The following is a 27,693-nucleotide window of genomic DNA, read 5'->3' as shown; positions in this document are numbered from 1 at the left end:
CAAGTCACGAAGCATTTCTTAAGTACTTGCTGTATACCAGAACCATCTTTGCTCTCCATGGGGAACTCAAAGGTCTCTGCTGTCAAGGAACTCAGAGAGTGCCATCTGATACATAGTAAGGGCTTAAACATGTTTCTTGAATTAGACTGAATTGAATTAAATCTCAGGGTAAGTGGTGAGAATGGGGGTAGGGGAGTCAAGGGGAGGAGGACATCAGCCCAGAGTCAACTCCCATCCCAAGGCATTGTTTAGCATGTCATTATGGCCAGATGACTTCATATTTGGGTGGGAGAGAGCAGGCAGCCTGTCTCCCTCCAGATACCTAAGGAGGTTTCTGACATTGTCTGTTTTCCTTGGCATATGAGAAGCAAACACTGGGCTGAGTTTTTCAAAGGCTGAGCTCATCATGGGAATGGAGAGAGTGATGCCTTCCTTACTCTGTAGGCGAGAGGGTTTTTGACATTTCTCCACTAGGTCCCAAACATCTCTACAATTGATTCCTGGGGAATGTCAACCAAAAAAATAGAGGAGATGTTTGGTCTGGAAAGGGCTTAGTACTCAGCCTTGTCCTAGGTGACATTCATTTACATAATCGTGGATGATCTTGAGACCCCTTTGGTTTCATTATCAAAAATGCTGTTGTCTAAATAAATATTTACTACATTTTCCATAATACAGTTTTGGATAACTGTAGTTACCAAGCTGCCTTGAGCTGAGTTAACGGAATTCTCAGATACAGGATGGCACAGTGGAAAAAGCACTGTTTTTAGAATTCAGTCTGGTCCTCGTTTCAAATCTTGCCTCTGATACCACCTTTGTGACCTTGCTTGGACTAGTCACCCTTCTGTGCCTCATTTTCCTGATCTGTAAAATGAAGGAATGGGACTTAGTAACCTTTGAATTCTCTTCCAGACCTACATCTATGATCCTATTAATTTGTGGTTCCTGGAGGAATCCAGGTGGGAAAACTGAGAAAATCAGTCACTCAACAAATGTTTATGAAATGCTTTCTATATGCCAGGCAAGCTGAGGATATAAAGAAAAAACATTTTCTGTCCTCAGTGAGAAAGCCTTCAGAAAGCAGTAAGTGCGGAGTCAAGTGTCCCACCTCTCGGAGGCTGGGAGAATGGTTCCTCTCTCAATAAAAGAGGGAAGCTCTGGAGAAGGGTAAATTTAAGGATGAACTCAAAAAAACCTGGAAAGACTTGTATGATCTGATGCAGAGTGAAGTAAGCAGAACCAGGAGAACAGTGTATGCAGAATATTATACAACAATCAACTGGGAAACTAAACCATTATCAGCAAAGCAAGACTCCAAGAGACTCATGATGAAAAATACTATCCATAGCCAGAGAAGGAACTGGTTGGCATCTGATGGCAGGTCAAAGCTTTACGCCATTTTTTACTTTATTTCCTTCCTGACTCTTTTTTATCATACGTGAGATACACGTCTTCTTTCACAGCATGAGGAATATGGAAATATGTATTGCATGACAGCACTGGTATAACCTATCTCAGACTATTTATTGCCTCTGGAGAGAGAGGGAGAGAAAGAATCTGGGTCATCAAATGTCAGATAACAATGGTCAAAAATTGTTTCTACATGTAACTGAAAAACATTTTTTTTTGAAGTTTTTTGAAAGAGGGGCATGTTTAGGGGAAAGATAATGAGTTCTACTTTGGACATGTTGAGTTTCAGACGCCTACATGACATCTAGTTCAAAATGTCCAGTAAGCAATTAAAGATTCAGGATTGGGGCTCAGACAAGAGCTCTGGAAGTCATCTACATAGAGATGATAATTGGACCCATGGGAGCTAATATGACCAGGTGAGATAGTACTGAAAGCAAAGAGAAGCAGGTCCATGAGAGAGCCTTAGGGGTCATTTCCAGTTCAGGGGGATGTCAAGGATGAAGATTCAATAAAGAAGACTTAGAAGAAGCTCTCAGAATGGTAGGAAAACTCATAGCAAAAACCCAGAGAAAAGATAATCTAGTTAGAAGAAAACAATCATCAGTGTCAAATGCTACAGAGAATTCAAGAAGCTATTTAGAATTGTAGAATTGTAGATGTAGAAGTGGGTCCTGACTCTCATCTAAACCAACTACTGTCATTTTATGGATAAGTAAACACACTTGGGTTCAGATGCCACCCTTGATGATTGACATCTGTGTAACATCAAGCAACTTACCCTGGCAAGGACTCAGTTGTCTCAATTGTACAATGGGGGGGCAGAGCTAGTACTAAATGGCCTTTCTAATTCTAGATCTCCGATCCTATAAAATAAGAGCATAGAAAAGTAAGATGATTTTTCAATAGCAATACATAGTGATTTAGAAGCAGAATTTGAACTTGGGTCTCCTAACTCCCAATCACAAATTGTCTCCCCTAATCTATGGTGCTATGTCAGGTTACCATGAAAGTCAGTGAGTTGGACCTGGAGTTCCTGTATTACCTTGCTTTTTGCAAGAATTGCCTTCTTTCTTTTTCCCCCAGCAGTGATCCATGGCTAGCCCCCAACCACCTCCAGCATGGTGAGGATGGTGGAGCCAACTTGCCTAGGAGGGGGAACCAAGCAGAAGCCTGGATGCGTGGGTGGAGCTAAAGAGAATGGAGACTGGGAACAGGGAATTTTTAAAGCTCATTTCCCAGTCTGAATTTCCCTAAGAGAGCTGTGAGGAAGGGGGATAAGGAGTAAGGGCAGGGAGGCAGTCGCCTTGGCTTCCCATCCATCAGGGATGACTGGGCCAGAGGGCACTGAAGCATGAACCCCAATTCCTCCTCTGGCTCCAACCCCAGATATCTTCTCCTTCCTCCTTCCTCCCAGCTCTCAGGGCCATCCAACTCCTTACTTGCTACGATTTTTCAAATGTGCTCATCATAAATTTTCCAGGGCTGGGAACAGGCTGTTCCCCAGCTGGCAGAAAACCTGCAGACACCAATAAACAAGGGAAACCAGGTGGCACAGTGGAAACTCAAAACTAAACGGAATTTTCTTATTAAGCACCTACTATGTACACGCAGAGTGCTGTGCTGGGCAGTGGGAAAGATACAAAAGGTGTCCCTGCCTTCATGGACCAGATTTTATCCCCTGAGGTCCATGAACTTGTTTCTTCAAATATTTATAGCCTCTCTTGCAACGGGATTGGCTTCCTTTGTTATCCAGTGTATTTTATTTTATGCATTTAAAAACTCATCCTATAGGCTTTGCTAAACTGACAGAGGGGTCCATAGCCCCCAAATGGCCAAGAACCCTTTCCTGTACACAAATGACTGTAGGGCAGAGCAGAACATCTTGAGGAGGGGGCCCTGGAGAGGGTTTTGAAGGGCAGATGGAGTTTCGGTAGCTTGAGATGGAGGGAAGAACATTCCAGGTGCAGGGAATGGTGCCAACAGAGATCTGAGCTGTCACAGGTAGAAGTATAGGGGGATGGACGGAGGAGGGTTCTGTTTGGTGGGAGCACAAGGGAAGTGGGGGGTGAGGGTGGTTCAAGGCCAGACTCAAACTGACTCTGGATTGAAAGTCAGGAGAACTGAGTTCTATATTTGGCTCTGCCTCTAACCATATGTGGTCTGGTACCCATGTGGAGATTCTAGGGGGAAGACAGACAGCTGCATGGGGAAGGGACATTGGCACAGCAGTTTGCAATGGCTAATTAATGCATCCTGTCTCCCCCTGCCCATCCCTTCCCCCCAACATCATAAGAAAGCTTCCACGTTCCCTCCAGAGGCCAGTAATCAGTTGACTGTGATGGTGATAAGATGGAGCCCCACCCTAACTACCACAGGGGGGTTGTGATGAGCCAGGGTGCAATTATGAAGTGTGTGGGACAGAGGAAAGAGCCCAGCATCTGGGGTCAGAGGTCTTAGGTTCAAATCCCATTTCTGATTCTTACTCCTTGTGTGAATTTGGGCAAGTTGCCAGTCTCCCTGGGGCTTTGGCCTCCTTAACTAAAATAAAAGGGTAAGACTAGAGATGGCCTCTAAAATCCCTTTCTGCTCTAGATTTTATGACCTATGATGTTTTGATATAAAGAGAGACACCCTGGTCAATTGATTTCCTCAGACTTAAAGGGGCTTGGCAGATAGAATGTTGGGTCCAGAGTGAAGAAAAGTCAAATTCAAATCTGGCCTCATATGCTTACTAGCTGTGTGACCTTGAGCAACTCACTTCACTGTCTCCCTCAGTTTCTTCAACTGTATAAATGGGGGATCTAAATAGCACCCATCTCCCAGGATTATTGTGAAGACTGAATGTGGTAATATTGATCAAAAGTGGTTGGTACAGAGCCTGGCATATGGTAGGCAATACAGAAGGAATAAATGATTTCCTTCCCTTCCCACCCAACCGATGAAATCATAGGACTTAGGGGAGACAGGTAATACAGGTGACCAGATGTTATGAAGCTGAAGGAAATGCTGCTTCGGGCTCAACCTCTGAGTTGGGGAGAGGGGCCAGAGAGAGGAGCCCCAGTGGGAGTGCTCCATTTATACTCCCAGGAGTGAAGGTGAGAGGCGATGGAGAGAGAATGGTGCCTGAACGTGAGGGACCACACCAACGGTGAGTGATGTACACCAATCATGTGTTACTCCAGAGTGAGTATAAGCAGTGATTGAAGGAAGAAGAGAAAACAAGGATTTATTGTGTCTACTATGGGCCAGGCACTATGCTAAGTGCTTTACAAATATGATCTCACACAAAAACAATATAATAATATCCTTACAATAATCCTGGGAGGTAGTTGCGATTATCATCCCTATTTTACAGTTGAGGAAACTGAGGTCGACAGAAGTGAAGTTAATTGCCCAGGATCATACAACAAATTAGTATTCTGAGGCAACATTTGAACTCAGTTCTTCCCAGGCAAGTCACTTAACCCTGCTGACCTCAGTTTCCTCATCTGCAAAATGAGCTGGAGAAGGAAATGGCAAACCACTCTATTATCTTTGCCAAGAAAAAACTTGGATATGACTGAGCAATAACAGTGTTAAGTAACTCTTGTTTTTTAGAGCTGGCCAGAGAAATTTTAGGCCTCTGGTTCCAGCCCTGACCTCTACAGGTCAAGACCAGCATGTTGGGTAGTGTGTTAATGAGCTCTCAGAATTATGAGTCCCCAAACTGCGGGCAAGGAAAGGGGACTCTCAGGGAGAAGCCAGTGATCCCCAAGGCTAAAATAAGTGTGTGTGGAGAAGGGGGTGTTAAGGAGGGAAGGAATGAAGGGATCCACTTCAGTTTGGACACTGCACAGAAGGGTAAGAGTCTGGAGATGAGGGTTCTAGACTCAATTCTCCCCTTTACTGACTCATTCTGTAACCTTAAGCAAGTCCCTTCTCTACTCCAGGTCTCTATTCCTGTTTCTGTAAAATGTAGTGGTTGGACTGTAACAGAGGTTCTCAACCTTTTTGTTTCTGTTGTGGCCCCTCTGGCTGGCTGGTGAAGTCTCAGAATCATGCTTTTAAGTTCATTTAAAAAAAATTAAATATATATGTGTGTGTGACTATTATTATTACAAAGGAGACCGATTAGATTGAGATACAATTATCTACTTATCTAACTATCAAGTTCACAGACCCCAAGTTAAGAATCCCTACAGGAGATCATCTCTAAGGCCTTTTCAGTTCTAAAATTCTATGACTCATTCTCTTGACCTCGGTTTCCTCATGTGTAAAATGTCAATTGGACAGGATGACCTCTAAGATTGCTTTAAGCTTTATGATTCCATGATTCTAAAAATTTATTTTTTTTTGTTATATTTCAGTCATATCTGACCTAATGATTCCATTTGGGGGTCTTCGAGTGGTTTGCTATTTCCTTCTCCAACTCATTTTACACATGAGGAAACTGGGGCCAACAGGGTTAAGTGACTTGCCCAGGGTCACAAAACTAATAATTTATACACAGGCTGGAATATATTTATGTGTTTAAAGAAGAAAAGTCAATGGCAATTCCCGAGTCAACAGATCCCAAAGGGTCTGTCCTTGTCCCCTCTCATTGTCAGAGGGAAATGAGGCCTGGAATGGGAAGTCAGGCTAACAAGAAGAGACAGGACTTCAGTCCAAAGGGAAGTGAGGGCAGGGGAATGGGGGGAGGAGGCACAGGGGTTGGTGATCAGATGTTTGACTTTGAATTTTCCAGTTCTCTCACTAGATGGAGGTCTTTTCTTCTCTAGAGGGAATGTAGGAATGAGGACAGTGATGGGGAGAGAGGGTGCAGAATAGGAGAAAAACATCTCAAGCCTTGAGGCAAAACTGTTTAAAAAAAAAAAAAGCTAGATGGGCAGCAGCTAAAGCTCCTGACCTTGTCTGGCCATCTGGAATCTCTCCTATGCTAGCAGGTAGTGGAACTGTGGGAAAGCAAGATGCCATTGCCTGGTGTTATATGATCTAAAGTATCAGTGCTCCTGCATGCAGGAACACTTGGGTTCAAGAATTGGGAAGATGGGTTTACCTCTGAATGAAAAAAACATTTATTAGGTGTTAGGAAGCAAGCAAACAATGAAGGTGGTCCTTACCCTCAGGGAGCTTTCCTTCTAATAGGAGGAGACAACCCCACCTAGGAGAATGGAGCCCACAGAAAGCCACTTTAGTTTGGAAAATTCCTGAAACTTTAGGAGAATAGACAGATACTTTTTCCAGTATCAATGGCAGCACTGATTTGATCAGGAGATGATTGGACTAGGTTATTGGGGGTATTGTATCAATGGAAAGATGGTGGACCCTATGACAGAAAAGCTAGGCTGGAAGCTTGGATCTGACTCTTGGGAAAGCCAGAGAAGGAGTGCATCTTGCCCAAGAACCCATAGTTGGTAAGGGATAGAGCCAAGATGAGGACCCGGGTTCCCTGACCCCCTTGCCTATCTGACCATAAAATCCACACAACACAAAGAATGACTAATAAATCAGAAAGCTTCTGATGAAGGCAGACACTTGTTAGGGAAAAAGAGAAGAACTTAGAAAGGAAAGCCAAAAGGGGGAATTAGGAACAAGCACTCTGAGCTCACCCAAACCCATCTCCAAACAACCATAAAAAATGCCACAAAATGAATTGCGGAGCACCAAAAACAGCAAAAGATGGGGTGAAATAGTTTTCCATCCCAAGACAATGTAGATCAATAGGAAAGACCCATCTCACTGGAGAATGAGGGGAAAACAAACCAGTATGGGCAGCTTCTGGGCAAAACAGCTGCAAACCTCCCCATAGCAAGGCCACCCTCTGACTTGAACACTGCAAGACCCAAAGGCAGCCAGGCTGCCCTCTCAAGCCCAAGCAGGCCCCACTTTGTACGAGAAGCTTGGGAAAGTGTTCTCTCCACCCCAGGAATAGAGCCAGACTTTAACAGGCAGGCAAAGTCCGAAAAACAGGCTGGGAAAATGAGCAAAAGACAAAAGAAAAAAACTGACATAGAAAGTTACTTTAGTGACAGAGAAGATCAAAACACAGATTCAGAAAAGGACATCAATGCCAACTGACATGTGAAGCCTCAAAGGAAAATGTGAAATGGTATCAGGCCCAAAAAGAACTTCTGGAGAAACTTAAAAAAGATTTAAAAATCAAATAAGAGAAGTAGATAAAAAATGAAGGACAAATTCTATTCATTGAATTAAGGAAGGAGGTGACTGTCTGCCCAGAGGGACCAGGAGAAAGGCTGTGTGAAGGAATAGTCTAGTGCCCAGCTCCACAGAGAGCGAGGGAAAGGAAGGCAGACACCCTGGGAGGGGTACTCTGAATCTCCAGTCTCTGTCTCAGTCCTTTCCTTCTGTCCCACAATCACTTCCTCTACCCCCCTTCAAGAAAAGGAGTTGCTGACTCACTGACCCAAGTCAGCACCTTTGTATGTGGATGATGGTTTCCTCTGCACAGGCCTAACAGGGTTGAATGGGTAGGATCCTCCTCTGGGGCAGGCAAAGTCAGGAAAAAATACGGCAATGTGGAAATGTCCCTAATCACCCCAATGTACTTCCTTACAGGAAACACATCTTTTGCTCAGATTCCTGGACTAAGAGTCTTATTTCCTTTAAAGTCAAGAAACATTATTATTTTCATTATTATTAATGGTGTTATGATGAACTCACACTTAGATAGTACTTTATTTTTTGAAAAACTCATACTTTCAGGGGCAAGGTAGGTGGTTCAGGAGACTCAGAGGGAGGCCTAAAAATGGGAGGTCCTGGAAACAGCGCAGTGGCTATGGGGGGGAGGTGAGGGAGGTGAAGGGGAAAGTAAGAGCATGAATCATGTAACCATGTTAACTTTTCTAAGAAATAAATATTTAAAAAATAATAATAAAGTGCCATGCAGAAATTAGGGGGAAAAAAAAGGGAGGTCCTGGGTTCAAATCTGATTTCAGACTTTTCCTAGCTGTGTGACCACTCTTCTGCCTTTGAACCAATATGTAGTATTGATTCTGAGATAGAAGGTAAGGGTTGAAAAAAATGTAAAAAAATAAAACCCTTACTTTCTGCCCTAGTAGCAACTCTAAGAAAGATGGGCAAGAGCTAGGCAATTGAGGTTAGATGACTTGCTCAATAACACACAGCTAAGAAGGGTATGGGGTCAAATTTGAACCCAGGTCCTCCCAACTCTAGGCCTGGCATCCTTTTCACTGGGCTACCTAGCTGCCCCTGAATAGCACTTTACAAAGTACTTTTCTCACCATGACTCTGAGGTTCTGTTTACAGATGAGGAAACAGGTTCATGGAGGAGATAGAACCTGTGCAGATTCCTATGGCAAGCGAAGTACTTCGACTAGGATTCAAACCCAGATGTCTCAGCATTAAATTCTAGCCTTCTTTCCATAATTGCAGGCTGCCTCCCAACAGGGCACCTGTTTACCTTGGTAGAGAGATTAAAATTTGACTGAGTTCTCCCTATATGCCAGACACTACCTGGTTCAGGTTCTGGTCCCCAGATTTACAGATCTATGTTATCAGTGAACCCCTTGGAGACTAATCCATAAAACTTAAAATCACAGGAGATTCCTACAGCTCTGCTGGTCTGGAGGGGAAAGGAGTAGGAGCAGCATTTTGCTGGGCTGAGGCACCTCCCAAGGAGCTGGACAAGAACTCTGGCTTTTTACTGAGAGACTTGAATTTTGCTGAGAGCACTTGAGGGACTTCTGGCTGGTTCCCAGAAACCAGGGTGGTGTCAAAGAGGATTGGTGGTCTTGGCGATGGACTTCCCACTCTCTGGAGGAGAAACTGAAACACCCTCGTTGGGGAGTCTTCTACAGTATTTTTTTTTCTTTTGAATTTATAGCAAGGCAAGCAGGTTTGAGGGGAGAAATTCTACCCCCTCCTTTCTTCTCTTCCCTCCTCTTCCTCCCAGGTCAATCAATAGCTGCTTGAAGTCGGAGTAGAGGCCGTATCTGTGAGAGGCATGTGCTTGCTTTGTCAGGGCCGAGACTGGATTCCCACACCTTAGCTGCCTTCTCTGGCCTTCCTGTTTCCTTCTCTGGGCTTCAGGCCAGTGACTAGCAAACCTGAGAAATGGATATTTCCAGTCTTGGTGTGTTACCTCAAGATCTGAGGGTTCCTGTGTTGGGGATTTGAGCATCCGTCAGCCAGGAGAAGAAGTTCCTTAACATCTTTGGAAGAGAAGACTAAGAAAAAATTCGGTCAGGGGTCTCTGCCACATCTGTTCTAACCAACATGGCCTGAACATGTGCCACCATGGCTCTTATTTTGATGATTACTCTGATGACTACAGTGACCATTTTACTAGACCTTGGACAACTATTTGAGCTAGCCATCTAAAGATCGATCCTGTTGTACACACTATGCTAATTTGTACATATAGCTTTAAAAAGTCATTCATAGTTATGACTTTTAAGAAAAGTGACAGAGAAGCCTGGTCACCACCAGGTTCATCTAGGAGCTGGAGGACTAAAGAAAGTCATGTCTGCTTGACCAGGGGACCTAGTCCCTAAGAGTTGCTCAGAGCGAAGAGGTACCAGGTGAATTAGAAATATCTGTTCAATATTTCTTCAAAGGGCCTTTACCTTGGAGGGCAGGAGCTGAGTATAAATGATGGGCTATCTGAAATTATTTACACTTCTGTATTTGTGAGTCTAGTGTCTTGTAATGGAGAAAATAGTCATCTTATAACTGATACCCATTTTTTACATTGAGCACCATTTCTAGAAGGGACTCATTCATATTTTGGAGAGACCCTAGACAAGAGAGTAGGAGCAGAGTCAGAGAGAGAAAGGTACTCTCTTTGAGTTGAGATTTGCCCCTTGGTCTGAACTAGAACTATGTGAACCTGAGACCCTTGTAGGTGCCCCCTGGGCAGCAGGGTGTATATGTGGGTGGGTGGGTGGGAAGGCATAATGGTCTTTGTGTCAGGAAGACTTGAGGCTGAATCCTGTCTCTTGACATTTATTGTTTGTGTGACCCTAGGCAAGTCACTTAGCCTTTTAATGCCCCAATCAATGTTCTCAAACTATAAATTGCAGTGATGCTGATTTCTAGCAAAAGAATAATTTCCTACTTACACTAGTAAAATTGAGTTGGGGGGGGGAAACCCCAGTATCTGCTTCACAAGGTTGTTTGTGTAGGTCAAATGAAATCATATATGCAAAATGTTTCACTAAACTTAACACATGGTATCTTATTTCCAGAAATCCAGTGGTTCTCAAGCTCATTGATGTGGGTCCAAGTCATTTATTAAGTAGCTACTCTGAACAAGCCTATTACAGCTAAGCCCTAAATTAGCTCCAGTAATGCCAATCCCATCCCATCCATGCTAATCTGGCTTTGTCTGGTTTGTCCACATAATCTTCCCATAAACTCTCCACAAGTTCCATCCAACTTGCTGATGGCCTTCCTTTGAAGCCTTTTGTCACATATAGAATACCAGGGGAGGTCAAAGAATGATCCCTTGCTTCCACCCTGCAGCCAGTCCATCTTCTTTTTCCATAGGATCATAGCTATAGAGTTGGCAGGAACCTTAAGGCCATCTAGTCCAACCATCTCATTTTACATAAGAGGAAATGGAGATCAGCATCTGGAGATGAATGACTTGCCCAAGGTCACACTTATATTAATAGTCAAAGTCAGACTTTGCTACTAGTAGCATCACAACGATCCAGGACAACCCTGTGGGACTTGTGAGAAAGAAGCTATCCACACGGAGAGAAAGAACTGTGGGAGTAGAACGCAGAAGAAAAACATATGGTTTATCACTTGTTTATTTGGTTATATGACTGGGGGTTTTGGTTTGAAAAGAAATAGGTATCAAGTGATAACACATGTATAATCCAGTGCAATTGCTTGTCAGTCCTGGGATGGGGGACGGAAGAGAAGAGGGGAGGGAGACAACATGAATCATGTAACCATGGAAAAATATTTACAAACAAATAAATAAATAGTTGAAGTCAGAATTTGAACCTACATTGTCTGTCTTAACCAAGCATTCTTTTTTTTTTAAATTACATTGCATACCTTATTAAACGTATGCATCTATATTCCTGAGGGCCTTTTCAATCAGACATTTCTCTAATCACATTGTTCACATTAGTGGTGTTAAATAAACTCAGATAGAAAGGGGAGGGCATGAAATTGTGCCTAAGGATACCTGCTGGCTACAGACTGACTGTAAAAATCATATTTGGGGAAAGTTAGGTATTTTGGGTAGATAGCCAGGCGTGGAGATGGGAGGTTGTGGGTTCAAATCTGGATCAGACACTTTCTAGCTGTGTGACCCTGGGCAAGTCACTTGACCCCCATTGCCCACCCTTACCCCTCTTCCACCTAGGAGCCAATACACAGTATTGACTCCAAGATGGAAGGTAAGGGTTAAAAAAAAAATTCCCAATTACATTTTAATATGGTTCAGAGAATGTTTGTGGGCATGTTTGACATCTCTGTTTTACATGACTTTTCTTTAACAACTCCTCATTCATAGTAATTATTATAGTGCTGGCTTTGGCAGTGCAGATACATAATATATTGTTATAATGCAGAAAGCTAGTACAAATAGCGGATGTCATTAGACAATTGCATTATCTGGATCCACGCGGCATATTTCCATTGGGATAGAACCAATAAGCATGTTTTACTGAAAGAATCATAATCCCCAAAAGCGTGAATTCAAATACATGCGTATTTATAGAATCCATGTAATGGAGTGTCGTAAGCTGCTGCAAGTCATGGAACACAGCTTTCAAAGAACTGAAAATGAACATCATACAGAGGGCAACAGCAAGGCAGTGAGGAGTGGGAGCAGGTTTCCATCCACAATCAGTGAAGTACAGGAGGAAGAGTAGGCTAGGAAGAGAAGAGGAGCTGGTCACTAAGAGGCTCAGAGGGTTCCATCATGGGCATCTTTATGGAGTCAGGAGGAAGTGAGGAACACCTCCCCACACGGTGGATGGACTCATGCATGGGCGGGCGTTGATGGATTATGAACGTCATTACAGGGAATGGCCAGACCAAAGGGCTCCATTGGGATCCTGGAGTACCAGAGGTGTGTGTCTCAGCCAAAGGTCATAGTGGCAAGGTCTACTTGTAACTAGACCTTCATTTTTTTTTTTAAACCCATATCTTCTGTCTTAGAATTGATACCCAGTATTGGTTCCAAGGCAGAAGAGTGGTAAGGGATAGGCAATGGGGGTTAGGTGACTTGCCCAGGGTCACACAGCTAGGAAGTGTCTGAGGTCAGATTTGGACCTAGGACCTCCGGTCTTCGGGTGTCCCTAGACCCTCACTTTTTAGACTTTGTCCTGTGTTCTTCCCTCATACCTTACAGCTAACTAGTCAGCTTCTTTCTCTTCCCTCTTGTTAAATTTCCTGGGTGCTGCCAGCAAGCAGCCGAGTTGCCAGAAAAGCATGCCTTTAAAACAAAGGTATTGGGGGTGTAAGGTTGGAATTTGGATTTATGGCAGTTAGTGAACCACGACCCCTTTTGGGCCCCTTCCTGGAATGAGCGGCAACCCCCCAGCTTAGCCACACACCTGAACTAGAGAAACCCTGTTATCTAATTTAGCAGCTTAAGCAAACATTCCTGAGGCTCTATATAACTGCTGTAATCCTCCCCCCAGGTGTGGCTCCACTTTGGAGCAGCCCTAGCCCCCTAGTAATAAAGTGTCTCCTGTGAACTTGCATTGTCTCTGGGTCTTGGTTCTTGCGGGGGTGTGATTTCAGACCCTAACAGGGGCAGCTAGGTAGCTCAATGGATTGAGAGCCAGGCCTAGAGATGGGAGGTCCTGGGTTCAAATCTGACCTCAGATACTTCCCAGCTGTGTGACCCTGGGCAAGTCACTTGACCCCCCCCCCCCCCACTACCCACCCTTACCACTCTTCCACCTAGGAGCCAATACACAGAAGTTAAGGGTTAAAAAAAAAAGATAAGAATTACTTCTGTAGATTTGGTGAGAAGCAAACAAGAGCAGATTTGCCTACCTGTGTGATCTTGGGCAAGTCACCTAACCCCCATTGCCTAGCCCTTACCACTCTTCTGCCTTGGAACCAATACACAGTATTGACTCCAAGATGGAAGGTAAGGGTTTACAAACAAACAAACAAACAAAAAAGAAAGGTATTGGGGCAGCAAGGTGCTAAGGTAGATAGAGTACCAGGCCTGAGAGAACCTGGATTCAAACCTGGCCTCAAATACTTCCTAACTATGTGACCTTAGGCAAGTCACTTAATCCTGTTTGTCCAGCTCTTGTCCTTTTGTCTATAGAGTTGTTACTAAGAAAGAAAGGGTTAAAAAATAATAAATAAAACAAGGGTTCTGGTTCTCCACACTACCCAGAAGTTACAGATCTCAAGTCACAGATGTGTATGTTTGTCTTTTGGCCTCTATCTCTGCACCATGCATAACTGGAGTACTGTGAAACAGTGCCCTGGAGGCACAATAAGGTCACTCTCCAGATCCTCAGTATGGGCTGTCCTTGACCTTTTCACCCTTAAATATCAGAACAATCCTTCTTCAGCTCTGTCCGAGGGACTTAGTCTTAAATAGTATAATTATAGGACAAGTTTGATCTCTGTCTCTTCTCTTTCTCTCTCTGTCTCTGTCTCTGTCTCTCTCTTTCTCTCATTTAGCCTGACCCTTTCCCCTTTCCCTCCCCATTTAGGACCTATTCTGTGATTTAATTCGAATAGAGAACTCCCAGTGAGAAAACTCCCTTTTCCAACTCAGGCCAGCGCCTATCCTGCAACTTCTTGTCTTAGAGCATTGCCCGGCTATGCTGAGAGGTTCGGTGACCGGTTGTCCATGGTCACTCAGCAAGGAGGTGTCAGAGGCAAGCCTTGAATGCAGATCTCCCTGACTCCCAGGCCGGTTCTCTTTCCCTTGAGCCTGCAGCCCCACTTTATATAGTGGCTACTTTATAGATTTTTTAAAAATTGAACTACATTGTCTCAAAGGAGTATGACAGAAGGAAAGCATCCTGGATCTAGAATCAGAAATCCTGGGATCAGATTCTGGGTTCAAAAACTTTGCTGCTTTCTGACTCTGTGTGGTCTTTGACAAGTAATTATATTTCTTTTGGCCTCAATGTAGATTATATAGTTAGAATTGGAAAGAGACCTTCAAGGTTATGAAGCCCAAACCTCCTCATTTTTTACAGATCAGGAAACTGAGACTCAAAGAAATGAAGAGCTGGTAGTTTCATTTAGTTGGAATTTGAACCTAGGTCCAAGTCCAGCTCTTTATCCCCTCCCTAGATGTTTCAAAACGCAGTCCAGGGGCCACATGCAGCCTCAAATTCTGGAACAAAATAAAGAGCAATAAGATACAACACAGCCAGTATCAATTCATGGTGTTCTAAGTCAACATGTGGCCAGCAGGGATCTGTTTCTATTTGAGTGTGACAACACCACATTGTCTCCATAAAACGATGGGGTCTGACCAGGTGATCTCTAAGGTCCTTCCCTTCCAGTTCAGAATCCTTTGATCTGGGTTTGAGTCCTGGTTCCATCAGGAGCACCTCTAAATCTCTAAATTGCTCCGAGCCTCAGTTTCCTCATCAGTAAAACAGAGCTATTCTTCTCTAGCTCCAGCTGGCTCCCAGATAGGGCCAGGGGGCTTCGGGGAATCAGGAGGAAGGCGCTTTGTCAAAGTGGAAATTTCTATGGTTATTTGCTCTTTTCTGGAAGGAAGAGAAAAGGACAAGAATCAGCCCCCCCCCCCTCCCCAGGAGGGCTTCTGACAGAGAGAGAAGAAAGGAAGGTGGGTGTGGAAAAACAGCGAGGGGAGGGGAGGGGAGAGAGCGTGAGGGAGCAAGGAGTGAGCGAGGGAGCTAGCGGATGTCACAGCTTACCTCAGAGCCAGAATTAGAAGCCAGAAAAAAAAAATCACAGCAGGAAATAATGTGTTACCTAAAATAGCAGCGTCACATGGGAGCGAGGCTTGGAGTAGGGGATGGAGGAGGTGCTGCCTCATTCCTCCCCAGCAGCAGCCTGACAAGTGGCTGGGAGCCACTGTATTTATGTAACAAAGGGCAGGAAGGACCGAGATAGCGTTCTAGCTACCGCTTGGGGTGGCCATGGAGGGGGGCCTGGCAGCCTCTTGACATTTTCTGGCTTCCATGGAAAGGAAGAGTCGTCCTTTCCCATCCTGGGTCCTCCGCCTTCCCTCCTCCCACCCCATCTCCCCGTTAAGTTAGCCATCTGGACTGCTGGGGATTTGAACAGCCATAGCCTTCTCCTTGCTTCAAGGTCTCACCTTACTTCTGCAGCCCCGGATCCCCTCACTCCCCGAACCTTGGCCCCGAGGGCTCCTCAGGGCATTTGGGTGGGAGGCCAAGAGGGCTTCACTTCCCCCTCCGCGCTTTGCCCCCGCTGCCTCCAGGGCTACTTTCTGCCAAGAGACCTCTCTCAGTCCCAGTCTGCTCCCCCACCGCAGCTGCCGGTGCCTTTCCCTCTAATGTGCCCCTCCATGCCTCTTATACATCTTATGTATATATTCATGCTGTCACCAATTAGAAAACAAACTCCTTGAAAACAGGAAGAGTTTTTGCTTCCCAAAATTCCATCCAGTCCCTGTCCCACGGGGACTAAAGTGTTTTTTAAGTGTTTTTTAATTGGCCGCTCCACTTGTCCCTGAGGGGTTGACTACCAAACAGAGACTATATGGTGGCTGAGAGAGAAAAACCTTATAGCCTCAACTTTCAAATGAGATGGAAGGGAGGCAGCTGGGTGGCTAAGTGGATAGAGAGCCAGGCCCAGAGATGGGAGGTCCTGGGTTCAAATTTAGTCTCTGGCATTCCTAGACACTCATAGACTTACTATATGTGTGACCCTGGGCAAGTCACTTAATTCCCATTGCCTAGTCTTTACCACTCTTCTGCCTTGGAACCAATAGGTTGTATTGATTCCAAGACAGAAGGTAAGGGTTTAAAAAAAAAATTAGATGGAAGCCAGAAATTTGAACAGAGGTCAAGGAATGAATTCTAAAGATGTCAGGATGGAGGTGGGGGTGACTTTTGCCTCTTGCCCATGGCTCACAGTCACAGAGAGGTTTAAGTTTTCCAAAATGCCATATATATATAAATATATATATGAATATATATCATATATATAATATGAAATTCACAGCAATGATCTGAAGTAGGTGCTGTTATTATTCCCAGAGATAAAGGATTTGCCCAGAGTCACACATATAGTAAGTCTATGAGTCATAATTTGAACTCAGGCTTTTCTGACTTCAAATCCAATAAGCCATCCATTATGCAACATTGCCTCTCAGGAAAGGTGTGGAGGATTGGGCTGGGAGTGGGTTGGTCTCAGTCTCATCAACAAAGACTGTCTACAAGACCTGAACAAAGATTTGAAGGTCTGAGGGATTCGACAGGTTTTACTAATCCAAAGTCCATGACAGGGAAAGCCATGCAAGGGAAACACCATGTAGTGGAAAGAGTTTGGGACTTTGGATGATCAGTATTTTGAATCCTGATTCTTTAACTGTGTAACCATAGGCAAGTCATTTAATTTCCCCAAGTCTGTTTCCTTTGTATGTAAAGATATCTGTTGGTCTTTTCCCTCTAAATCTTGGGACTCATTGGGGGATATTATCTGGGGAACATCTCCCATAAAGCATGAGTTATATGTGATCCCCCAGGGTGATATGTCACTAGACAAGGGCTTTTATTGGCAGAGAATATCTCACAAATTTGGAGAGTGGGATGCTGGCAATCAGGAGTAGTGTATAGGATAGAGAAGTTGGTAGCATGGACAAAGGAGGAAAGTTGTAGAGTAATGGCTCAGGTGCAAAGAACAGGTCATTTGGAAGTACTCTGATTTATGGGCCCCTAGAGCCCCACAATGTGGTATCTGGACCATGGTGATTCCAGAGCTGAGGTGAAAGTTTTCACCTGTCCTCCAGTCTGCCCCCAAAGGAATTCCAGAAATTATACTCAAAGAGGAAGATGGCACCACACCCCCTTAAGCATCCATCTGTGGCACTATGAGTTCATCCCTTGAATACATCTACTTTTCTTCGGTCACTGTCACCACTCTGACATTGGTGCAGACCCTCATCGTTTCATGCCTGGACTTACTGCAACACCCTTTTGGCTGGTCTCCTTGCCACAAGTCTCTCTCCACTCCAGTCCATCCTTCCCTGACCGTGTCATGCCTCTACTGAATAAACTCCCATGGTTCCCTATCACCTTCAGGATCTTTCAAAGTCCTTCATAACCTAGCTCCACTCTCTCACTTTTCCAGTTTTCTTAAACCTTACACCTTACCAGGCACTCTGTGGTCCAGTGATACTATTCCTCAAGCAAGACATTCCATCTTCCAACACTGGACATTTTCTCTGACTCATGCATGATATGCTCTCCTTCCTCACTTCTGCCCTCAGCTTTGCTGGCTTCCATCAAGTCCCAATGAAAATCCCACCTTCTATGGAAACCTTTTCCAGTCCCTCTTAATTTTAGTGCCTTCCCTCTTTTAATTATTTCTTGTTTGTCCAATATATAACTTTCTTGAACATAACTCTTTACTTATTGTCTTTCCCATTAGATTGTGAGCTCCTTAAGAATAGTAACTGCGGGGACAGTTGGGTAGCTCAGTGGATTGAGAGCCAGACCTAGAGATGGGAGATCCTAGGTTCAAATCTGGTCTCAGCCACTTCCCAGCTGTGTGACCCTGGGCAAGTCACTTGACCCCCATTGCCTACCCTTACCACTCTTCTGCCTTGGAACCAATACACAGTATTGATTCCAAGACAGAAGGTAAGGGTTTTAAAAAAAAATAACTGCCTTTAGCCTTTCTTTGTAAGCCCAGTGCCTCGTATATAGTAGGCACTTAATAAATGCTTCCTAAAAAAAAAAAAAAAAAAAAAAGATTATTGACTGATTCACTCACTCCCTGGAATGCTGAGATATAACAGAGTGAAAGAGAATTAAATGGAATGCTAGACTACTCCCATTTGTCGTATGGATTCAAGGAATGACTTACTACTTGATTCTTTCCCCTGTAATTTACATTGTTTCATATCTTAATTAAATTATATTATTAATGAATTTGTAAGTCTCTGACATGATTTAGAAATACAGCAGTATCTTGGATATGAGCTTCAACTATGAACTAAATAGTTATTATTCTCCACCCCTCCTTGTAGCATCCATGCTGAACCCGAGAGCAACTAAAGTAGGGTGGAGTAAGGGAAATATGTAAAATGGGAATGATAACATTTGTATTTACTATCTCACAGGTTGATTGTGAGAAAAGTGCTTTGTAAACAGTAAAATATTATATACTTGTGATTTTTAATTATCATTATACCCAAGTAACCTTAGACAGGGAACTTTCTGTCTAGGTATCTCTTTCCCCATCTTCAGAAAGAGGCAGTTGAACTAGATGGGAGCTTTGCAACCCTTAAAATGCTATATAAATGCTAACTATTTCAGTAAATTGTGTGATGACTGCAAAGATGTGGCTTGTGGCAAAAATTTATATGAAAACCTGTCCTCTTCTTTTTTTCTTCAACAAGGATATATTCATTGTAGGTCATTTTCTCAAAGATTTTAATAATGATGGGACAATAGGCACATGGGTCAGTAGTTATTAATGTCCTATGAATTGCTTTTATTTTTAGGACTATTAACACTACCTGTGATTTTCCCCCATTACTTTAGTATTTTCTTTCTGAGATATCTTAAGAAATGATCCCTCAGTGCCTTCCAGATTGTTTCACTTCAGCACATATTCCCTTGGTGTATATTTGGCCTGGTCCAGACACTTTTCCTGACTTTGTCTTCTTAAAAGGTGTCATGCCTACTTCCTTATATGCATATCTAGAATGGGGATGTTGGAGTCTAAATGTAGTGATTGCACTGCCATTTAAAATAGATGAGTATAGAAATGATTACCACTGTGTTCCATTTTCTATTTTTTGCTTGTGATAATGTGGCTTAGTTGTATATGATGCCAAGCTTCCCACAAACTTGTTTTCATTTCCATTACTTTTTGTCATTTCATTAGCAAAACTGCATATAATCTTTTATGTTCTTCCTATGTGGTGTTTATTTTTAAAAATGTTTTTATGTTCTCAATTATGTGTAATAACAATTTTCAAAATAAGTTTTCTAAAATTAAAAGATCCAAATTGTCTCCCTCCCTTCCTTCCCTTCCCTGTCCTGGAGACAGTAAACAATTTGATCTGTTATACATGCCTACCTGGTATTTAACAAGTGTGTTTATATTCTAAATCTTTTTTGCCCTTAGTTGTCATCTCTCTCTACTTTGCAAGGAGACCAAGTGTTTTTGTTGACTAGAACAGTTTCTGGATTCTTTTAGCCTCCTCTTTGTGGCAACTGTTTTACATTGGTTAAACTTTTTCAGAAGTAGTGATAACCAAGTTCAATATCTTTGCCTTTTCTTATTTCTCGTTTGACATCAATGACTTATTTAAGGAGGTCAGATTGAAATTGCTCTAATTATATGCAATATCTTTTTTTAAAATCATACTTCTCGTTTGATGTGATTTTGACCATTGCTTTAATTAGTAGATTATCTGATTACACACAGACATTTAATTCTGATCTGACTCCTACGTCAGTAACTAATCATCTCCCATCTGTTAAGATGTAGTTAATTTCATTTTTTCCCCTGATATTATTCAGTACTTGCCAAATTCAGTGAAGTCACCCAGTGCCTTCTAACTCTCTTCTTAAGGAAAATATTCATGATACTCAGGCATGACCTTTCCAAGGAATCTACAAATCTTTGTCTTCTTTCATTTCTTAACCTGAACCATATTTTCCAACATATTTTTCATCTTTCTGTCACCCATCCTTGTACGTTACCAAATGTCAAAGTAGATGTTGTCTTGATTTGGATGATCTTGGCAAGCTTGTCATGTCTTACTTTTATCTCTTATCTCTTCATCTTTCATAGCAGATATCCCTATAGGAGCTGCAAGTAACTTCATCATAATCTTTTTGTTCATACCTATGCCTGCAAGATCAAATGATCAAGTACAGAATGTGAAATTATATTTCCTGTTGTCTTTGAGGCCACAGTGAAAAACTCTACCAAAAGCTTTTTCTAACTCTTCAAGGAGAATCAGGGAGCCCTCTTTCCATCTAACTGGAGCTTTCTTTGGTCTTTTGGTTTTGTTTATCATCAGAACATCAATATGAGTGCAGGTAATTCTCATAATGGTTTTATAATGGTGAGAAAATGGGCACATGGGCCAGTAGTTTACTGATAGCTTATCAATTACTTTGGGGGGGTTATTAACATTCCCTGTGATTTTCCCCCCCATTCTTTTGGCATTTTCTTCCCCTGAGATATCTTATAACGTGGTTTCTCAATGCTTTCCAGATTGTTTCACTGAATGTGGGGTCTTGAAGCACCTGTCAGACATGATTGTCAGTGATCTTTGAAAGATCATGGGAAATAGAGCAACCATTGTCCAAATTTCCAAACAAACAAAAACAGAATTTATAAATGATAGTCTGGCAAGTGTGACTTCAGTTCCTAAGGATATTCTAGAATGGATTATTAGAGATATGGCTGGTGACCATTCAGAGGGAGAAGCAGTGACTATGAAAAGCAGGCAGGGCTTTATTAAAACTAGCAATTCCAGAGTTGTGATAGCTGTTCTGTTACCCATGGAAGAATGTTATACCTCCAGAATCAGGGAGCTTTTACTGGTCAGCCATGCTTGCCTCTCTCAGGTGTGGGCTAGAGGCCCACACAATACTTGCTGGGTGTTCAGAAGAATAAGAAGGAGAAAAATTCTAGAGGATCTAGGGGCTGATAAGTAGAGAAATAACTCTAAATCTATGAGGATGATCACTATAGTGACCATTGAACTTCATGGCCTTCGTTTCTTTTGAGCCTTAATTTCCTTATCTGTAAAATGAAGGGGGGACCAAACGGCCTTTAAATTCCCTTCCAGCTCTAAAAAGTCTATATGATTTTCTAAAAATAAAGAGCTTTGGGAATGGAAAGAAAGGACTGAGACAATAGCTGTAGTGGGAAGAGGGCTACTTTGAGGGGCAGCTGTGTGGCTCAGTGGATTGAGAGCCAGGCCTAGAGACGGGAGGTCTTGAGTTCAAATCTGACCTCAGACACTTCCTAGCTGTGTGACCCTGGGCAAGTCACCACTCTTCTGCCTTAGAACTAATACAGAGTACTGATCCTAAGACAAAGGGTAAGAATTAAAAAAAAAAAAAAAAAAAAAAAAAAAAAAAGAGGGATACTTTGAGTATTTCCTGGAATAAACCTCCCAACTAGAAACCTTCATGTCTGAATAACAAGAATAATTTCTAAACATATATCCCATTAAGGACCCAAATAATTTTGGAACATTCCTCAAAAGAAACAGTAAGAAACTTACAAGGAAACGGGCCCTGATCTGACCTTTTAAGGTTCTCAGAAATTATTTGGATGTGATGTATGTAACAGGGACAAAAGATGAAGAGAAGTACAAAGGGCAATAGGAGTACCATAAGCTAAATACAAGCTTAGTGGACCATGTTCATTAGGGAACGTGTAGGGGGAACACTAGAGTAGAGCTAAAGCTGAGACTAGCTCCTATAGTTTGGAGAATGGTCATTGCTAAGGCTATAGAGGGTAGGGTGAGCCCCAAGTGTCTATGGATCCTGTTATTCAAGGCTGAATTCTTATGCAGCAGCTATCAGAGACCAATGTACTCCTGCAAATACTTAACAAGTTTCTCGCTTCCCCCTTTACCCTGTCCTTCTCTACTTTTTTGTCTAGTAAAGCTCATTGGAACTGAAATTAAACCTATTTGGTAAAATTGGCTGGAAAAGAGTGTGTTTTCTAGTCCTTCGGGGCAAAACTCTATTCTACTAGTGTTCACTACTCTAGACCACTAGTTTATTTTGGAAATTCTGTGGTAGCTTTGTGTGAGGAGAAAGAAGGTGATGGCTGCAAGAAATGTTATGGAGGTTGAAAGAACAAGATCTGGACATTGACCGGCCAGGGGAAGCAAGGGAGAACAAGGAATCTACAATGATGCTGTGGTTACAAGAGAAGTATCGTGACTCCTTGGACAGAAATAAGCATGTCTGGTAAAGTAAGAGGTTTGGAGAAAAAGAAAATGAATTCAGTTATGAACATGTTGGGTCTGAGTGTCTTCAGGACATCCGTTTTGAAATGTCTAATAGGCAACAAAGGCTGTAGGTCAGAAACTTAATGAAGAGTCTGGGGCTGGGTGCATAGATCTGTATCACAAATGCAGAAATGATAGTTAAACCCCTGGAAGCTCTAAGATTCCCTAAAGAGTGTAGGGGGAGAAGAGAAGAGGGACTAGGACAGAACCCTGAGAAACACCAAAGGTTAAAGGAAGCAGTATGGATGATCAATCAACCAAGGAGGCAGAGAATGATCAGAGAGTTAAGAAGAGAGCCAAGAAAGAGCCGTGTCACAAAAATCCCGAGAGAAGATCCAAGAGGAGGTGGTGATCAGTAGTATCAAATAGAGTAGATAGGTCAGTCAAAGAGGAGGAAGCCTGAGAAAATACAATTTGACTTGTCAATTAAGAGGTTACTGATAACACTGAAGAGAAGAGTTTTGGTTGATCAGAAATCCGATTGCAAAGAGTGAATGAGAGGAAAGGAAATGGAGGTAACAAATAAGGACAGCTTTTTCAAGGAGTTTGGCTGAGAAAAGGAGGAAAGAGATTGGATGATAGCTTGAGGGGATGAATTCATTGACTGAAATTTTTTTTAAGGTTGAGGAATATGTGGGCAGGTTAGAAAGGAACAGGGAAGGAACCAGAAGATAGAAGTTGAAAACTGTAGAAGGAAGACAATTGAAGCTGAAATCTCCTGAAGAAGATGGGCTCTATATATGATATAGCAGGGTTGACCTTTGGAGATGGGAGTTCCTGGGTTCAAATCTGACCTCAGATATTTCCCAGCTATGTGAGCCAGGGCAAGTCATTTAACTCTAATTGCCTAGCCCTTACTATTTCTCTCCTCTAAGACAGAAAGTAAGACTTTTAGAGAAAAAAATAGTGTTGACCTTGACAAGGAGAAAGACACTGTTTTAGTGACTCTTTTGAGAGGAGAAAGAAGTGTTCCATCATTAGTTCTCTGGAACCGAGATTAGCTATTAAAATTAAGCAAAGTTCAATAGCTTTTTATTATTATTTTCATTCCATTTGTTGAAGTCATTGTGTAAATTGTTCTCCAAATTCTACTCATTTCATTCTGTATCATCTCATACAAGTACTCCCTGTTTGTCTGAATTCCTCATATTCATCATTGTTACTAATATTCCATCTCCTTCATACATCACAATTTGTTCAGCCATTCCCTTCCCGACAAGCATCCAACTTTGTTTCCACGCTTTTTGTCATCATAAAGACTATTGGTTATTTTTTAAAAATTGTATTCATGTTTTCTGTTTCTTATGTCATCATGATATTCCATGTATCCTTCTTCCTTCTCTTCCCCAAGAACCATTTCATATGACAAATAGGATTTTTTTTCTTAGAGAAGAAAAAAAAGTCAGCATAACTGATTAAAACAGTGAGAAAGTCTGAAATCATGAGCAATGTGTAACACCTACGGACAAAAGACTATCAGTTATTGTTTTTCAGACCAATCCCAATTCATTTTTAAGACTAGTGACCCCTAAGCCATGACTCTCTATCCCAGCCTAGCTACTGTAATCCTTCCCTCCCCTTCATCCTAACAGCACAGAGGGACAATGAAGTAGAATAGAAAGAATACTGTATTTGGAGTCAGAAGAAATGGATCCAAATTTTCCCGTGTAACCTTGGGCAGGTTGTTTATTGTCAATGGATCTCAGATTTCTCAACACTAAGTTGAAGGCATCGTACTAGATTATTTCTCAAGTTCCTTCTAATTCTAAAGCTATGATTCTATGAACACCTGGTCGTTGTGGGTGGACAAGTACTGATCTATGTTTAATTCAAATGTTAGATTCTCAAGTGGATCTCTGAATTCATTGCTTTGTCCCCCAAGCCAGAGACAATGCCTTTGAAACTTAACCATCTCACTTCTCCACCTCCTTTTCCAGGGGCTGTGCTGCCTTAATGGGGCACTTTAGTTCTGTCTCAGAGTCTCTAATCTATTCAACAGGATATAGTTAAAATGGTCAGGCTGTGGGTCTCCTTATGGATGGTCAGGGGTAAGTCTAAGCTATTTAATATCTTCTTAGCAACTGTGGAGGTTTCCTGGTTTCTCACTGGATGTGCCTGTAAATAACTAGTGAAATGATCACTAAATTACCATTACGTTATTCTTTCTATTCTTTCTAGAGAGAAAAACTCAGTGCAGCGAGTTCCAAAGATTTGTTGGTACTTATATTCTCCAAATATTCAGCATGAGTCAGCACAGTGAGCACAAGTTTCACACTTCTTAGTGACATCTGCTATCATCTTTGGTCAGTAAAATCTGTTTCCTGCTAGCTTTAGGGTCCACTCAACCCATATGGACAAAGTCGTCATGTAGGGCTTTCATGGCCATAGGGTGATATGCTCTGGAAACCCCTTCCTGGTTCCATGAGTAGGATGGTCATAGTCCAATAGAGTACCCCATTGCATAATTCCAGCTTCCGACTCTTTCCCAGCAGTAAGGTACCTTCTGGCCATTGGAACTTGCGTCCTTCAGCATCACTTCCTTGCTTTTTTACTTTTATCACTTCTCTTAGTCCTTCATCATCCATCTGCCCTCTTTGCTAGTCATCCACGGATAAGTGAAGCAACAGAGTCGATTCGGTGAAACAAAATTCACACGTAGAGCCTCCCTCAGTCTTTGCCTTCCTTCTCTGCTCACATACCAGAGCATCTGTTCCCATTGGTCCATAACAGGTGAAGGATCTATCCTTGACAATTAATTTTCATGGCTTTTTTTCCCCCTCTTGTAGCTCTCTCTCCTACTATTGGACCTTAAGGGATTTTTTTGAAGGTCACTTTAATTTGTAGTGTGCTTGGGATTGTTAAGGATGGTTGCTTTTAAGCTGTTCTCTGGAGCAGATTTCTTTCTGATGTTGCCCAGAAGATGTGGGACTTTTTTTTTTTTTAAATGCTTCAGTCATTAAATTTTGTTTAATGTGTTTGTGCTAAGTCACTGATATTATTTTATTTTCAGTGGGACTTTTTCAAGGTTGTACTAATTCTTTGCAGATTATAGGATTCTATGATTCTTAGCCATGGCAATAATTGCAAAGATATTGGTGTTAAAAAAAGATGAATCTTTATTTCAGAATGAAACAGAATTATTAAAAGAACTTTATAATTTACTAAGGGAAAGCCAGACTCCATCTCTCCTTCTGTCAGATTAAAACAACTTATTTTCCATTTTCTAGGCTTGTCCAACAGTTTAATATATCTCTATATATAATACAGATGTATTTACGTATGTGGTATGGATAACCGCACAAATACACACGTGTATATGCATATTTAGTGTGTATGTAAACACATGTGTGTACATACACATTTAATTAATTCACACAAACACATGTGTATATGCATATTTAATTAAGTATGCATATACACATGTGTATTTGTGTGAATGATTATGTGTACATATATATATATATATCTTGCAGTGGACAGAGTGTTGGCCCTGAAATCAAAAAGATGTGAGTTCAGATCTAGCCTCAGATACTTACTAGCCATGTGGCCTGAGGCTGTTCATTGATTTGGGAATGTCTAAATAAATTGTAATGAACAATATGGAAATATGTTTTGTCTGATATTACACGTAAAGCCCAGATCAGATCGTTTACCATGTTCAGGAAGGGGGAGGGAAGGGAAGGAGGGAGACGTGTAGAAAATCGTTATTTTGTATAATTGGTAAAATAAAATATCTACAAAAAAAAAGCCAAATTCTGGTATATAGATGTAATATAATAGTTGTCATTTCACCATAAACAATGGCAAACATAAAGAATTCAGACATGTATAAAAGGAGGCAGTGAATAAGCAGGAACAAAATAACATTTACATGCTGACCGTAACAATAAAGAGTAAAAGAAGGAATGATTTCAGAACTTGGTGCGGGGCCCACCGGTGACTTCAGAAGCATATTGATAATGAAGCGTATGGCCTTTCTCTTGTTAGAGAGGTGGTGGACATGAAGTGGGCCATGAGGCATGCTTTTTCAGACATGACCAATGTATGGACTTTTCTTTGTTATTAGGGAGTTGGAAACTGTTGGACTGGAAATGAGGAGTGCCTTTAGGAAGTGACAATAGGAGAGACGGGCAGACAGAAAGACAGAGAGACAGAGAGAGAGACACACACACAGAGACAAATATACATACACACAGAGGGAGAGAGAGAGACACACACACATATAGACGGACAGGCAGGCAGGCAGACAGACACACAGAGACACACACACAGAGGGAAAGAGAGACACATACATACAGGCAGGCAGGCATGCAGACAGACACACAGACACACAGAGACACACACACAGAGGGAGAGAGAGGCACACACACATACACACAGAGAGACAGACAGGCAGGCAGGTAGGCAGACAGACACACACTCAGAAGAGACAGCATTCATCAAGCTCCAAGTTTTCCAATCCAGATTGGACCAAAGGTTCAGCAAGTGTAACCTCTGCAAAGATCACAGCGTTACTGGTGTGTTATTGCTCAGGATGGTATTCGGTGCGGGTCAGGCATCTAGGTCTAATTTTTGACTTCTCGCACTTGTCCCTCATCTCCAATAAATTGCAAAATCCCGTCGATTCAACTTTGCAGTGTTTTTCAAGCATGAACCTTTCACTTCTCTGATGCGGCTAACACCCTGGTGTCGGCCCTTATGGCTTCACTCCTTTACTATTTCATCAACCAGACGGTCTGCCTCTTTGCTTCAAGTCTTCCTCTACAACAGTCCATCTGCCGCTCAGTTATCAAATGTGTCATACACTTCTCCCCACCTTGTCCTGCCCTCAATTCAATACACTGCAGTGGCTCCATACATTACCTTTAGGTTCAAATATAAAATCCTATTTGGATTTTAAAACTCTTCAAAAGGGGCAGCCAGGTGACTCAGTGGATAGAGGTTCAGGACTGGAGACTGGAGGTCCTGGGTTCAAATTTGCCTACCTGTGTGGCCCCTGGGCAAGTCACTTAATCCCAGTTGCCTAATCCTTTCTGCTTTTCTGCCTTGGAACTAATCCTTAGTATTGATTCTAGGACAGAAAATAAGAGTTTTATGGAAAAACAACAACAGACTCTCCTTGAACTCTGCAATCCTATGACCCTGGTCTTTCA

This window comes from Gracilinanus agilis, chromosome 2 (assembly GCF_016433145.1).
Source record: "Gracilinanus agilis isolate LMUSP501 chromosome 2, AgileGrace, whole genome shotgun sequence".
In the NCBI taxonomy this organism is placed as follows: domain Eukaryota; kingdom Metazoa; phylum Chordata; class Mammalia; order Didelphimorphia; family Didelphidae; genus Gracilinanus; species Gracilinanus agilis.
The sequence above is the reverse complement of the archived record's forward strand: the minus strand, read 5'-3'. Positions refer to the sequence as shown.